Here is a 16,331-nt window from a genome sequence, read left to right on the forward strand (position 1 = left end):
ATTTAGAAGCGTTTGGAACCACTATTACGAAAATTTTTATGATGGGACCACCTTGATTCACATTTCACTTGCTGAATGAGCATCTCTCTATTTCCTTTACAGGAACACCTTTTGTGGGGATGATGCTCTATACCAGGCGGTTTAGAGTACTAAAATTACATTTTCATGACTCAGTCAGGAAATATATCAATTTGTTTATATATAGCCCATATTTTGGAAAAATGAGTAAAAATATTTTTTATGTCAAACGGTTACAAAAAAGGGATAATGTACTAAAAATTGAAAAATAATTTGAAAACTTCTAGGTAGCAGTCATCACACCACTCTCCTCAGCAATCTACGGAATTGATCAAATAGAAAATAATGGAATCGTTGGGCGAAGCGTAACCTGAGTGAATATGTAAATACCAAGCCCAACGATTTTATTATTTTGCTATCTCATCAATACCGTAGATTGCTGAGGAGAGTGGTATGATGACTGCTACCTAGGACCTTCCAAATTATTTTCCAGCTTTTAGTATGTGATATATATATATATATATATATATATATATATATATATATATATATATATATATATATATATATAAATATATCACATACATAATATCACATACACGGATATATATATATCACATACATAATATCACATACACGGATATATATATATATATATATATATATATATATATATATATATATATATATATATATATATATATATATATATATATATATATATATATATATCACATACATAATATCACATACACGGATCAAATACCCGAAAAACCAGTTCAGCATATAATGTATGTATATAATAATTAAGAGTGAGTGACGGTAGCTATAGCAGTAGCAATTTATAGCAATATAAGAAAGCAATGTGCAACTCTGATCACGAGTGTCCAAATTATATATACAGTCGTGATACCATGATACTCCATAAACTATATTTCACAGCATCAACACCAATTTCCATAAACGAAGCAAAATTTTAGCTAAACATATATATATATACATTTATACAACGATGAATCTAACGTTCCAAGCAATGCGAACACTAATGAATAAAAGCACAAGCAAACCTGGTGAGCGTCAACTCAATCTGTCACTACCTACTAACGACGAGCATGAATCGTATTGAAAAATATCAGGGCCGAAATTAAAATGCATGCAACATAGTGAGGGCGGCGTCGCGAGAGCTCAAGCGTAGGCGCACAGTATCATAATCAAGCATAAAATAGTAAGCATTAAATTTCCCATTCACATGTATGATAATAAAGTATCAAATAGTTTGCATTAAATTTCACCTTTGCAATGAAGCAGATACATAAGCATAATAGCGATCTATAGATATTTAAAATAAATGAAATCTAAACTTGCGTCGCTCCCACGGCGCTGAGTACCAGCTTCAAAGTCCTCAGAACTCGGGACACCCTGTAGTATGCTCCGGGTCACAGTAGAAAATCACACCGGTGGTGGTGCCTGTTGTGATGGATCACCCAGTTGATGTGTGGAATTCTGCCTCTAGGTTAGGTGCTTCCAATGCTTGGAATCCAGCGTAGCAGGTACGAAAATTAAAATTACCCAAAAAAAAAAACCCTAAAAAAAAAGAAGTATGTCTCAAAACCTTATATGGTTATTTAAATTCCCAACAGAACAGGATTCTAACACATTTCTGTCGGTTCACAAAACAAACAAGAAAAACAACGACAATTAATTTCTAAAGACGAAAGACTGCAATTTCACCACAGCTAAACCACAGAGAACAAGCTGAGGTGGAGGGTCTGGTAAATCTGCCCTACAGTAGTCTCTTTATAGAAACAGAAATGTTACACAAATCTCAATAAATACATATATACAAAGGTTAACTTACCCTTGCTAAGGGGTTTGATCACTTCCGTGAACTGTAGAGAATTGCCACGTATCACACAAAATGGTAACAGCTTAACAGGATCGTGTACACGTTGTACTCTGTCGTCGTACAAAAAAAATACCACTAAAAATCCTCTTACGAGATCAGTTCTGAATTGTATTCAAAATAACCAACCCATCAAATACACTATACAGTTTACATAACTCTTTAATGGTGAATTTCGAGATTATCCCAACTGAAGATGATTGAAAAATCATTAAACACCTCGAATTCAACCAGCGGTTACTTTCACAAGGACACGATCCAAACGGGATTGAACACCTTTCGACCTAATCAAAAATGACAAATCCCTACCTATCACTTCTACACATAGATGGCTCACGCATGTTCTAAATAATAATTCCAAAACAAACCTAAACATCCGAACATTACGTATATTCGTGTCCTGAATTTCTAAATACTCGTTACTAAGATTATTCTATGTACAAATATGTAATCTACTATATAATATAATTAGTTTTCTTCGAGTTACGGCTACTCAAGAAACTACAGACTCTCGTGACCTATAAAATACTATCAATTAGATTTCAAAGAAGCTAGCTAGATGTCCGACTCGAATCAGCTGATCGGAACAATGTTTACGTTCAGTGATTTTCGATTAAGGAAAACATATAAACAAAACCCTTATGACTCTATTCTGCAACTACTGAAATAAGGTGAGAATTGCTTCATCATTTATGTATGTGGTCATTAACAGTGAATTGTTCGATTCACCATAAAATCATAACAAATATTTCCTTTACTCAACTAATTAACACATTCCTTTTTTTTCCAGCTCCAGTCAAACAACCAGAGGCGGATTCGTTGGAATGGGATATCCTTTTATTGAATAAACGAGATTGATTTCACATACAAGGTGTGTAATTACTAATGTACTCTTAGAATGAAATTTGAACGTTACATAATATGCGGCGAGAATACCGGTCACCGACAAGTAGCTGATATTTTCAATGCTACACATCTTGCAAGAAATATTCATCAGTCAACAGTTAGTAGGATAATAGCTAAGTTTAAATCTACTGGCTCGGTTGAGAGTAATTTTAGAAAATCACATCAGTCTTCTAGACATACTGAAGAAGTGGAATTTGAAATAAGTTTGGATGTCGTAGAACATTAAAAAACAAGTATTCAAGATATTGCAGATAGAACAGTTTTTAACCGAGAGAGTGTACGACGTATTTTACACAAAAATAAATTTACGCCTTATAAACCAAAATTTATCTATACATTAAAAGAAAGGGACTTCGAAATGCGCTTGTATTTTTCTTTTTGGTTTCAAAGGGAAAAAGAAGAAAATTATCATTTTCCTTATCTAATTTTATGGACAGATGAAGCGACCTTCTTTTCAAATGGCGTTGTGATCTCGCAGAACTGCAGGTGGTGGGCAAAAGAAAACCCAAGTTTCGTAATCGAATGTCGAGATCAATATTCGTTTAAGACGAATGTATGGTGTGGCATATTAAACGATCAAATTATAGTAACATACTTTTTTAGACATAATTTAAATTCTGCGGACTACCTACACTTTGTGAATACCGAACTATCTGAAGTTTTGGATAATATGCCCCTTCAAGTAAGAAATGTTGTGTGGTATCAGTGTGATGGTGCACGTATTCATACTACAAGGGTGGTTAAAGAGCGTCTTTTGTAAATATTTAGGGGCAAAGTAATCAGTCGCAATCTGGAACATTTTTGGCCGCCTAGATCTCCTGATATAACCCCACTAGATTTCTTCTTGTGAGGTTACTTAAAACAAAAGGTGTATAAGCAAAGACCTTTTCGAGACAAAAACCATTTAGAGGCAATTATTCGAGAATGTGTTGTAAGCACGAAACCCCGTAGTATAAAGAATGCAGTTAAAGATGTTTCAAAGAGAATAATTGATTGCATTGAACGTGGTGGAAGGCACACCGAAATGTGACTTTTCATTTTGTATTTCTATTGGTATTTACATGGTTAAGGCATATATTTCGATTTGATTTAGTGTTCTTAATTTAAATTATAACTTCATTTTAACAGATGTTTGTTAGAATTTTTTACGGTTTAGTTTTCTAGGCAACAAAATCTAAATTGATTTCTGAAGTAATTTTGTTCATTCATACCTCATAAAAGATATTTAGTAAATGTGAAATTACTTTCATATAATTCCTTCCCTTAGTTTAATTGCGTTGTAATTTTTCGTAATTAGTAAATCAAAGTTTAACTGTTTGAAAAGTGCAGTAAAGAATAAATTATTCACTTTTCATTGATATTGTTTTTTAATTATGCTTATGTATCAAGCTATCTCGCAAAAAGTAGAAATAAAGTGAAATATTTATCTGTTTTTAAAAACTGTATCAACTTTGCATTATTTTTGGCATAATTTTTTCTGGTGTTTTAAATTTTTGCGAAATAAGTTGTATTTAGAACTGCAATTGGTAATAAAAATGCGTTGGAAAAATGAGTTAGGCATAAAGCACTAACTTTGTTGTGGTTTGGCTGAATTTGAGAAATCGGCAAATGTCAAATTTTCGAAAAACTGTAAAAAAACTAAATTTGTACTAGAGAGCTAAAAATTGGTATATGGGTAAAAAATGAAAAACAATCATCTTTTCTCTTTACCGATTTTCGAAATTTCGAGCAATAACTGCTTTTCTGAACAATTTTTGGAAAAAATGTCAAATTTGACAGGGAAGAAAAATCACTTGATCGGTGATATGCATGTCATTTGGCATCATTTTTAAAGCACAACCTAATGGAGATATCAAAAGTTAATTGAAGAGATGAACAAAAAAAAAATCCCATTTGATGCGGACTTTATGTTTGACACTATATATATATATATATATATATATATATATATATATATATATATATATATATATATATACAGGGTGTAACTAAATATGTCTAAAATATTCAAGAAGGTGATTCCTCATCGAAAAAAAGATAGGATCTTTCATATAAAGGAATTTCATTAGAGCATCCCTTGTTAAGATACAGCCCCTTAAAGGGACTACATAAAATTTGTATAACATTTTTTTTCACAAGCACTAAAGAAGTTACAATATTGAAATTGACCTGACGTTTTGTACTACCAAAAAGACACTTAGCCAGAAATTTATTTGATTCATCCCATGGTTGGAAGGGGTGAAAATTTATTTCTGATGTTACTTTTTGTCTTATCATTTATTTATCATTCATAAATTTATTTCCGATAGTCCGTTTCATTCTGAACAAAAAATGTTTTTGGCAGTTCGAAGCAAAAAATTATTTTACGATCAACTACAGAGATACATCGTCATAAATGCGAAAATACGAAAATAATCTATCTAGTAGGTGGCTATTAGCGATAGTGATAATTGAATTGGTGTGACGTTGTCAGGTTGTGAATTTTCGAAATTGAATTAATACTAATTGTGAGTGGTTGTTCTGTTCTTCATTTGTTACCTTAATAATTCACTTGTTATTAAAATAGCATACACAAATAAGGAAATGGCTGATATGTATTACGTTTACGATCTGTTGCAGGGGAATGAGTTAGAAGCTTCTAGGAGATATGCTGAAATGTATCCTCAACGGCAGCATCCTTCACATAAAATATTTGCTCGACTTCATCAACGAATACGAGAATATGGTTCATTCGACAAAAGAACGCAGAATTGTGGTCGCCATCGAGAAGTACGAACACCACAGCTTAAGGAAGCAGTACTTAATTTGATTGAAGAACAACCTACTATTATATACCATTACCATTACCTTATACCATTACCATCTGCAACAAGTACAGGCACTGTTACCGAGAGACTTTCCGAACCGTTTTGAATTTTGCAATTGGATGTTGGAAATGATTAGAAGAAAATGTGACTTTCTGAAGACGATAGAATTCACAGACGAATGTAGTTTTTCTCGGGACAAGATTATTAATTTTCATAATTACATATGGGCTGATGAAAACTCTCACGCTATTATCGAAACTAACCACCAAGAACAGTTTTCTCTTAACGTGTGGCTTGTAGTTATTGGGGATGATTTAATTGGGCCTCATTTTCTACCTCATCGATTGAATGGTGAGGCATACGTTCAATTTTTGAGAGAAGTGCATCCAGTACTGCTGGAGGAAGTTTCTTAGGGCGTCAGAAGGAATATGTTTTTTATGCATCATGGGGCTCTCGCCCATTTTAGTCAAGTAGCAAGTCAGCATTTAACTGTTCGCGATGTAGAGGACTCAAGAAACCGCATCATCGATGCGTGCAGGGTAATCAGAAAGACTCCAGGAATATTTGAGTGAATACGTGTCTCAATGCGCCGACGTCTAGACGCATGCGTAATGTCTGAAGGTAGACATATTGAACATCTACTATGATATCTACATGTTGCATGTTTTTTGTTATCAATAAATTAGTTTTGTTCATCACCCTTTAATCGTTCAATGCAGGTACTAACTACAAAATAACAATAAGTCCAGTTCGCATATATTTTATGACGATGTATCTCTGTAGTTGTTCGTAAAATAATTTTTTGCTGCGAACTGGTTTATTTTGGGCAAAAAACCCAGGAGAAATTTTTTGTTTAGAATGAAATGGACTATCGAAAATTAATTTTTAAATGGTAAACAAATGATAAGAAAAAAGTGGAATTGAATTTTGGGGGTTGCGTTTTCCACCTCTTACAACCATGGGGTAAACCAAATAAATTACTGGCTAAATGTCTTTTTGGCAGTACAAAACGTCAGATTTATTTCGATATTGTAACTTTCTCAGTGTTCGAGACAAAAATTGTTATACAAATTTTATGTACCCCCTTCAAGGGATGCATCTCAACAAGGATGCTTCAATGAAGTTCCTTTATATGAAAGATCCTATATTTTTTTCGATGAGGTATCACCTTCTTTAATATTTTACACTTATTCAGTTATACCCTATATATGAATTGGAGGGGTTATATTTTTAGGAGTGAATAATTTTTGGAAAAGAAAGTTTTTGGCTTTCTACCACTTGATATTTGTATCGAGATGGAGAAAAGGGGATGAGGGAATCTTCCAAAGGAAGGAAGGAAGTAATCAATTTGATAATAAGTAACTCTATACATGGATGTGTAGATCATGCAAAGAAGTAACTTTCAGACACAAACTGAAAGGAAGTCCTCCTGAAACAGCTACTTTCATATAAACATTGAATCACACGAAAGAAAAAAAATTCTTTCGAAACAAATACTTCTATATGGACACTGAATTATACTCTACTCTGTTTGTAGAATTCTACGTCTTCTAACTGGAACCTCAAATGGAACCAAAAAGACACTTAGCCAGTAATTTATTTGGTTTACCCCATGGTTGTAAGAGGTGGAAAACGCAACCCCCAAAATTCAATTCCACTTTTTTCTTATCATTTGTTTACCATTTAAAAATTAATTCTCGGTAGTATATATATATACATATATATATATATATATATATATATATATATATATATATATATATATATATATATATATATATATATATATATATATCGATAGTATATATATATATATATATATATATCGATAGTATATATATATATATATATATATATATATATATATATATATATATATATATCGATAGTATATATATATATATATATATATATATATATATATATATATATATATAGGCTGAAACAGCTGTCTCTGTATATATATATATATATATATATATATATATATATCGATAGTATATATATATATATATATATATATATATATATATTTATATATATATACAGAGACAGCTGTTTCAGCCTATTGAGCATCGTCAGTACCGGACAGTCGGTACTTTCTTGGTTTTTCTCATTTTGTCTTCAATCGAGGACCGCCTGCCCGGTACTGACGATGCCCAATACCGGTGGCTCTCAAATTGAAATCAATATGGGGATGGTCAAAAAGTACTTATCTATTCATTTTTTGATTCTCATGGAATTATTTTCCAGCAGCTTGACTGCATTAACCTTTTTAGATTTCATATCATTTCTAGAAACATGTGGATTCGTTTTCCGATGGCATTTCAGGTTAGTTTCCCAAATTTCTGCTACCGCAGTTGTCGGTTGATTTGTCAAACCACCAACACTGTCATAAAAACTTGGCATGTTGACTTGGGTGTCACACCAATAGGTGGTTCCACTTATGTTTCGCTTGCGTTTACGCAGCTATTTTTATCAAGTACTTTCTTGGTTTTTCCCATTTTGTCTTCAATCAATATATATATTGACAAAATCAGCGCCTGGAGAACAGAGACAAACACACAAATGAAAACAGAAAAACTTAAGAAAAAATTTGAGCATCTCGGACACACCACCAAGTCCAACACGATTTCCGAAACCAAAACGGTGGTGTATAATATTTCGGATCACACTCTCACCGACGACGAAACAAACGTACACAGTAGAGGTTTCAATTTTGCCATCACACCAAAAACAGTCCCAAATGAGGAAATAATCTCCAGTTTGGAAGCCACCTTACAAGACATGCCACCAGAGACCGCAGAGGATATACGACATGAAGTTGCACATGTCCTAAAAACATAAAAACCACCCAAATCCAACTTACCAAGGAAAGAAAGAGATGCCCTTCAGAACTTGAAAAAGAACAAGAACATTATAATAACACCGGCAGACAAAGGCAATGCGACAGTAGTCATGAATACCACGGACTATCAGAAAAAGATGATGAACATCCTCCAAGACGGTTCTTGTGAACCATCAGCCAGAGACCCGACGACATATTTAGAGAAAACCACAAAGGCCAAAATCCAGTCTTTCAAGCTAGGTCGGGAAATCGAGCAGAAAATCATACCTCCAGCAAATGCCCGAAGTTGTATGGCCTTCCAAAAATTCACAAGACGGACGTTTCACTAAGACCAATAGTGAGCGCCATCAACTCACCGGCACAAAATCTAGAGAAATTACGTTTGTTTTATATGGCGTGTGTTGCGAGGTTTGATTTATATATTATTGGGTTTATGTATGCCTTTTTGTGCTCGTCGTCCCTTCGGATCAGGTTTTTCTTGGTCAGTCCGACATAGAATTTGTTGCAGTTCGAGCATTGTATGCTGTTCAGGTTTTTGTCTTCTTCTTTATCATAGCTGTTTATTTTTTGTGTTATTTTTCTGTTTGGCTTGTATGTGATGTTTATGTTCAGGGGTTTGCAGATGTTTGTTAGTTTTTAGTTTGGTGACTTACGTACGTGAATGCTGTCCATCGTTGTGTTGTTTTATTTGTTGGAGTGTTGGTTGCCTGTATATTGACATTTGGAATTGTACTTTGTTGTGGGCATATCCGATGTTTATGTCCAGGTAGTTGAGTTTCGAGTTGTTTTCTTCCTCTGAAAATCAGTTCTTGATTTATTTCGTTAACTTCCTTTGTTATTTGATCTATTCTTATTCCATTGTTTGGTAATATCTATAGTCCATCGTCAACGTATCGAACCATTCTCCTTTTTCATCATGTGTTTCTATTATTGTTAAGATTTTCTCATCTATGGTTTCTGTGCGTTGAGTTTGGGTGCTTCTGGGTTGTTGACTGTGTATCTGTTCATACACAAAATTTGAAAGACAAATTAGCAGCCTAATAAAATCCAACAGAATATTTATATTATAATGATAAAAATTCTTTCCTTAGAATCAAGTTATAACTATATTCATTTCACTTCTTGATATACCATGTGAACCACTAACAAGTGTCAACTTCAGTGGAACATCTTTGTGCTCATTTGCTACATGTATTAAATCATTATAACCTATTCTATTCTTCAACACTGTTCATTGAAATATTCATCACCTTATGAAGGTTTGGCATCAAATACTTTTCTATGAATTGATGGATGTAGCCGTTACTACGTGGTAGAAAATCATAATAAATAAAAAAAAGAGAATTGAAACTTTTTATATTTTTTACCACTTTTATTTGTAACTAACGTTACTGCAGTTTTGTCCTATAAGGACATTTTTAAACTTATACATTCAACTAACAATGGCTTATTACATTAGCCCTTATATACCACCCCTTTAGGTAAAAACAGAGGTACTTGGCTTGATTTAGTACCTGAATTTACAGTTCACAATGAGTATGTACTAATTTGAAAACCGGTGAGTAAACTAAATCTGTTTGAAATCTGTTCTGTTTAAAATATATTCTTCCGTTAATCGATTCCATCATTCAACAGATTGCACCCGCAATGTTTATGCTTGTAAATTTCCGAGGATTCTAAATGATTGAATTTGTAACCCTTCCTTGCAATCGTTTAGATTCGAAAACTTTTCTCCTGATTTCGACACCGGAAAAATCAGGATGTCAGTAGCGGAACAAGGTATGTACGAGCTCACTCCAAAGTCGCATGTCGTCGGTAAGTGTTTCAGAGAGTATCGGAGAAATTCAAAGATATGAGCGTGGACCTAGTCCCCCTTGGAAATCGTTTCACCACTCGTGCGGGGAGCCCGCTTGTCGCGCAACAGTCACGTAGTCCTAGTGGTCATGGGCAGCTGGTGAAAATTGAATTGAAAAAAAAATTGGTATGAGAATTGAACTCAGGTCGTCGGGGTGGTAGGTTTTGTCCTCAGTCCCAAAAACAATTTGAGATGATGGAAAAGAATATGAAGTAATGATAGTGATGGTAGATGTTTTGTCGGTTGTCATTGGTAATTCAGAGTGACGAATGAAAAATCAGATTAAAAAAACATGTCGGCAATGTAACGGATATTCAGTGAAGTATACGGGGTGTGTTAAAATACGTCATGCGAAAAAATACATGACGTGTGTGGCAAAAATCAATCAAAAATCATTCGAGAGGAAACATGGCAGTTCAAGGGGGCTGTAACGTTTCAACGTGCGATTCCTCAATGTACACACGATGTCTCAAAATATATCAGTATGGTGCAGCCAAGTGTAATGATGTGCAACCCCTGTTTACCAAAAGAAAGAAATACAAATGCATGGAGTCACCAGCAGGAGCCAGCCGCATATTTGTATCTAGCAATGACATTCCAAAATACGTTATTTACAAGAGTTTCTCCATTTTGCGTGCTTTTATTCGTTATATGAGCTATACAGATTCTTGTTCAAAATTTCATGCTCCTTCATATTGCGCTTCATTCTGGTATTTCCACACCTCCGATCGGAACCTTGTGGAACACCCAACTTGAGGAAGGTGTGATATGTGTAAGAGTGAGACGATACGATATGTATGTGTGTATGACAAAGAAGGTGATGACGTCAGTGTGGATAAGAGAGGAATCGAAGATAGTCATAAACCAAAAGAGTACTAAACCGCATCTTCGTTAATGATAGTTGGATCTCAACATGCAGCACATCAAATGAAATAGAGAAGAATGCAGAATTCATTGCCGAACAAAAATCAGAGTTGATGCCAAGAGAGTTCTGAGCCATATCTTAGTCAATAATAGTCGCATCATAACGTGTAGCATATCGAATGTAAGAGAAAGATATTCAGAAATAATCGACGATAAAACAAAAAAGATGGGATGCAATATGTCAGGATAGCACTGAGTTACATCTTCGTTAATAATAGTCGTATCGTCATGCGCAGCACGTCAAATGAAGATAGATATGTTGAATTTATCAGCGAAGATAAACAAAGAGGTATATGAAAGGCACTAAACCGTAACATGTCAAGTTGAAGAGATGTTGATGAAAAGTTTGAAAATTTTATCATTCAGTTTTGACATATCTTCAGGTTTAATGCAAAAATAAACACATCCAGCAATGAAAAAATCATCGTATGCTAAAACGAATAATATATTTGAATTTCTTATGGTGTGAAGGTTTTGAATCCACCAAGAACAGGTCACTTCCAGTTTTCATTCACTTCCGGTCGTCCGATTCCGATGATTTTGAAAGCAATGAATTCGACTCGATATTAAAAAATATATTCGAGCATTTTCATTAGTGTAAAAGACATAGAAGGCTAATTTTGCTATTATTGAAGATAGAAAAGGACGCAGGTACTCTAACCTTACAATTTCTACTGGTGAACATGAAAATGAAAATTATAGGTATGTAGCATTTTCTTATTTTAGTAGTATATTATGAAGCCATTCATACAAACATCGTATTGACAGTTGAGTTTTAGGAAAAAGGAGCGTGTCAGTAATATTCACATCATGACGTATACTTTTGATTAGTGATTTACTCTCAGTACCTCTTTGGGGGAGTATGAATGTGAAGAATAGAATGATTTAAAAATGAATGCTTTATCTTGAGAAAATACCTTTTTGAGGATAAAAGTAGGTTACAAAAAACTAGATGACTCTTGTCTATCGTGTAAACGTAAAAAGTCGGTTCCTGAAAAAATGAATCAGCATCGAAGAGTCACTGTTTTGAACTACACCATGAGACAACTACCCACATTAACAACATATCCGTTGAGGCGTATTCAACCTAAGATTGTTCTTGAACATAATCGGTATAGATATGTTCAATATGAACAACGTTGATGTGAAATTGAGAAGTGAAATGAAAAATGTTTTTGCAATGGTTTGTGTAATATCAGCATATCTACTCATTTTGATTGTGAAAATCACAATGAAACTCGTTTGAAAAAATTCCAATCTACATGTAATATAAAAGTTTATTAGTATTGGATCTTTTTTTCAATGTCACTATTACTGAATGAATCGTTTGAGTGAAAATGTCGAGGTTTTGAATTTCTATAGTTATTTCATATCCACCTGAGCTTGCTTTTCATTTTCGAAAGGGATTATTTCTAGCCTACATATATTTTGAAGAAATACTGTTTAAAGCAAATTATTCTGATACTGCAGTCCGGAATTTTAAGTGTATCATTCCAAGTGAATGCAGTTTCTTAAGAATTATTTTGGAGTACCTTCAGATGTCAATTGAAAACTAAATTATTTGAGGAAATGTCATTTGATTTCTGAAGTGAATTATTTTTTATATATCATTTAAAATTTTGTTACGATTGAAGCATTCAGTATTATTCATCTCATCCCAACAGATATATCCATAGCAACGCTCACAGTGCCGACGCGTGCTCACTAGTGTACTCACTACTCGTGTATAGTACTCGGTAGTGCTAGTTTATGAAGGTGAATTGAAATTCCAGTCCACTTGAAAATTAATTATTTCAAGCTTCGTTGAAAGAGAACTGTTTTTGGTTGAATGCCGTTTGAAAAATCATTGATGCCGTTCGAAGTGAACATTTTACATATTTTTTTCCTGATAACATCATTTGATAGAAGCATCCTATGTCTGAAGTTCATTCAAAGAGGGCCACTTCATTTGTTTCGTAGTCATTTCACATGATTAGGCTCTTTGAAATTGATATTGTAATATTTATTTACTTTCTGCTCTGTCGGTTCGGAGCGATCAATGTGGTACCTGATGCAAAACAAAACTGACTGCTGAAATAATCATCTGAAAAAGTCTGAAACATCTGAAGCTCGTAGTGTCATGTCACGAACAACATCGTATCCCTCTGATCGTTATCTTGAATAATGCGCCCGAATGACGCCGAATTTGAAAATATGTACATTTATTCAAAATCATTGTATCAACCTAAATATCAAGTGGTTCAAGAAATTTTCAGTAAAATCGAGAGGTTGGGATCCTTTAAGGGAAAATGAGGATACCATAAGCCCTTACGAAGTCAAACCAAATTCCATATTCATTTTAGATGATGTGGCATGCGATGGCCAAGAAAAAATTCGCCAATATTATTCTGTATGTAGACATATGAACATCGACGCCGCCTATCTTTATCAGACATTTTCCAAAATCTCCAAACAATTGCAATATGATTGTAGTTTTCACAGAGGATGAAATGAATTTCAAACATGTATTCGATGAACACGTTTCTCCCGACATGTCTTTCGATGAATTCAAGAGAATATGTGCCGAATGTTGGCCACAAATTATCTCACCACCTAGGACAATCCCGCTGATCTAGCAGTACCACCACCCTGTTCCAGATGCTGACAAGACAGTTCTCACAGGAGCGCACATCTTCGAAGCTTCGCATCCAGAGTCAGTCAGATTTTATTCATCAAATCAACAACACGTATAATTTCATATATTTTGTATTTCTGTAATTTTTCATTTTCAAGTTTGTAACAATAAAAGTATTTTTTAAAAAGCAAGTTTAGTGCCGTCGATAGTTAATTGGCGCAGTCGACAGTAGGATTGTCAGAATTACGCGTATCGTACGAGTGATTTTCGTTTCAACGATTAACTGGCAATCGAACCTTTGTGAACAGAACAAGTTGGTGTTGAAAGCAGAGCGGCTCCTAGAACTTCAGGAAACCCAGTCAATCGAAGACCTGCAGAAAACTCCGTACCGAAGCTGTTTTCGAGAAGAGGAACTTTATCGTCCCCTTCTGCAAGGAAGAAACACTTGGTGAAGACGAAATCGCTGAACCAGGACAGACTCCTTATAGTGGTTAAGAAAGCGATGGCCAAAATCTGGCTTTTACTGTGAGTACTCTGATTTTATGTCGCTTGAAAATATTTTTCAATCATTGTCTTTAGCTGACTCAGACAATTCTATTTCCAACCCAAATCCAAGAACCAATCGAGTTTTCGTAAACCCCTTTTCAAATCGAAGTATTTTGATTTCTCAATCAATTCCAATCAATAGTAATAATACATCTTATAACCAAAACCCAGAATTGAATATTTCAAACTCTTCAGAAATGGCAAATGTTTTCAAACACGAATATTTAAATTGCGTTCCACAATTCGATGGAAACCCAAATGAACTTAATAGATATTTGAGTACTTGTGATAGCCTAATTACTCATTTTTATGATGCCGAAAATCCAAACTCTTTCCAAAATACATATCTATTGAATAGTTTGATTAGTAAACTAACAGGAAATGCTAAATTAGTAGTGAATATTCAAAATGTCACAACTTGGAATATTTTGAAAGACACACTGTATAGGAATTTTGCGGATCAACGCGATGAAGCCTGTTTGAATAGAGACATGGTTATGATGAAACAATACCCGGCTGAAAAACCTCAACAATTTTTTGATCGAATTTTGCAAATTCTCAATCTGATTTGTTGCTATATTGATTCTCATGAAGCAGACGAAAATTCGAAAGTTTTAAAACGCAAATTATATAATTCATTAGCTTTAAAAACGTTTTTATCTGGATTAAAAGAACCTTTAGGAACTACAATTCGTTGTATGAGACCTATTGATTTGAATGAAGCTTTGCAATTCATCATTCAAGAAGAAAATATCAATTATTATCAAAACCAATCAAACAGAGTTTCTGTAAGACAAAATAGTAGCCAAATAAGATCAAATTCTAATCAAAATTCAAATCAGTCTCATTTTCCAAGAACTTCTTTTAATGCCAATACAAGAAACGATCAATTCCAAAATCGTCAATCGTTTAATCAAAATAGATATTCAAATAATCAATTCCATCCACAAAACAATTTCCCTTCACAGCCTATAAATATTCAACCAAGAACTAATGTTTCACAACAAAAATTTTTCCGAAATTCCCAAGTTTTCAAACAACCTACTAATAACCAGAACGTTTTCAAGCCCAATCCCAATCGGAATCTTCCCAGTCAAACACCTATGAGTGTTTCAACAAGGCAAACGTTCAACAGAAATCAACCAGGTCCCTCATTTCCTAGTAGACCTCAACAAAGAAACTTTATCTCAGAAGAACTTTTCAATACAGAAACGAATGATGTCGAATATTATTCACAAGATTCTGAAGTTGAAAATCAGAGCCAGTATGAAAATTTCGAAAATACTGAATGTAATCCTGATGAAAATTTTCAATTGATAAACCAAGACATCAATCAAACGTAGAACCAGTGATAATATCTTTAAATTCAAGTAATTCTAGTGAATTACCCTATATAATTCTACCTGAATATAATTTGAAATTTTTAGTCGATACAGGCTCGACTAAATCTTTTATTGATCCAAATCTAGCTTATAATCTATACCCCGATAGAATCCAAAATGATCCTTTCATAGTGTCAACCGTATTTCAAAAATCTTGTCACAAACATAGTGCTTTCATTCCCATTTCAAAAGTAATTAATGTTTCTGGAAATCTGAAATTTTATTTATTCAGATTTCACAATACATTTCATGGATTGATAGGTATTGATAACTTGAAACTACTTCAAGCAAATGTTAACTTGAGCAAAGGATTTTTGACAACACCTCATTCACAAATCAAATTGCATTATCATAAAATAAAAAATGATTTGAATCTCATTACCATTCTTCCCCGAAACGAACAAGTAATTAAGATAAAAACATCTGTACGCGACGGTGAAATTATAATTCCTTATCAAAAGATACACAACTGCGAAATTCCAGAGAGTTTGTCGATCGCGAGAAACGGAGAAGCGCTAACAACTATAT

This window comes from Leptinotarsa decemlineata, unplaced genomic scaffold, assembly GCF_025532065.1.
Source record: "Leptinotarsa decemlineata unplaced genomic scaffold, Ldec_3_MD MMD2_tig00078360_RagTag_RagTag, whole genome shotgun sequence".
Classification (NCBI taxonomy): domain Eukaryota; kingdom Metazoa; phylum Arthropoda; class Insecta; order Coleoptera; family Chrysomelidae; genus Leptinotarsa; species Leptinotarsa decemlineata.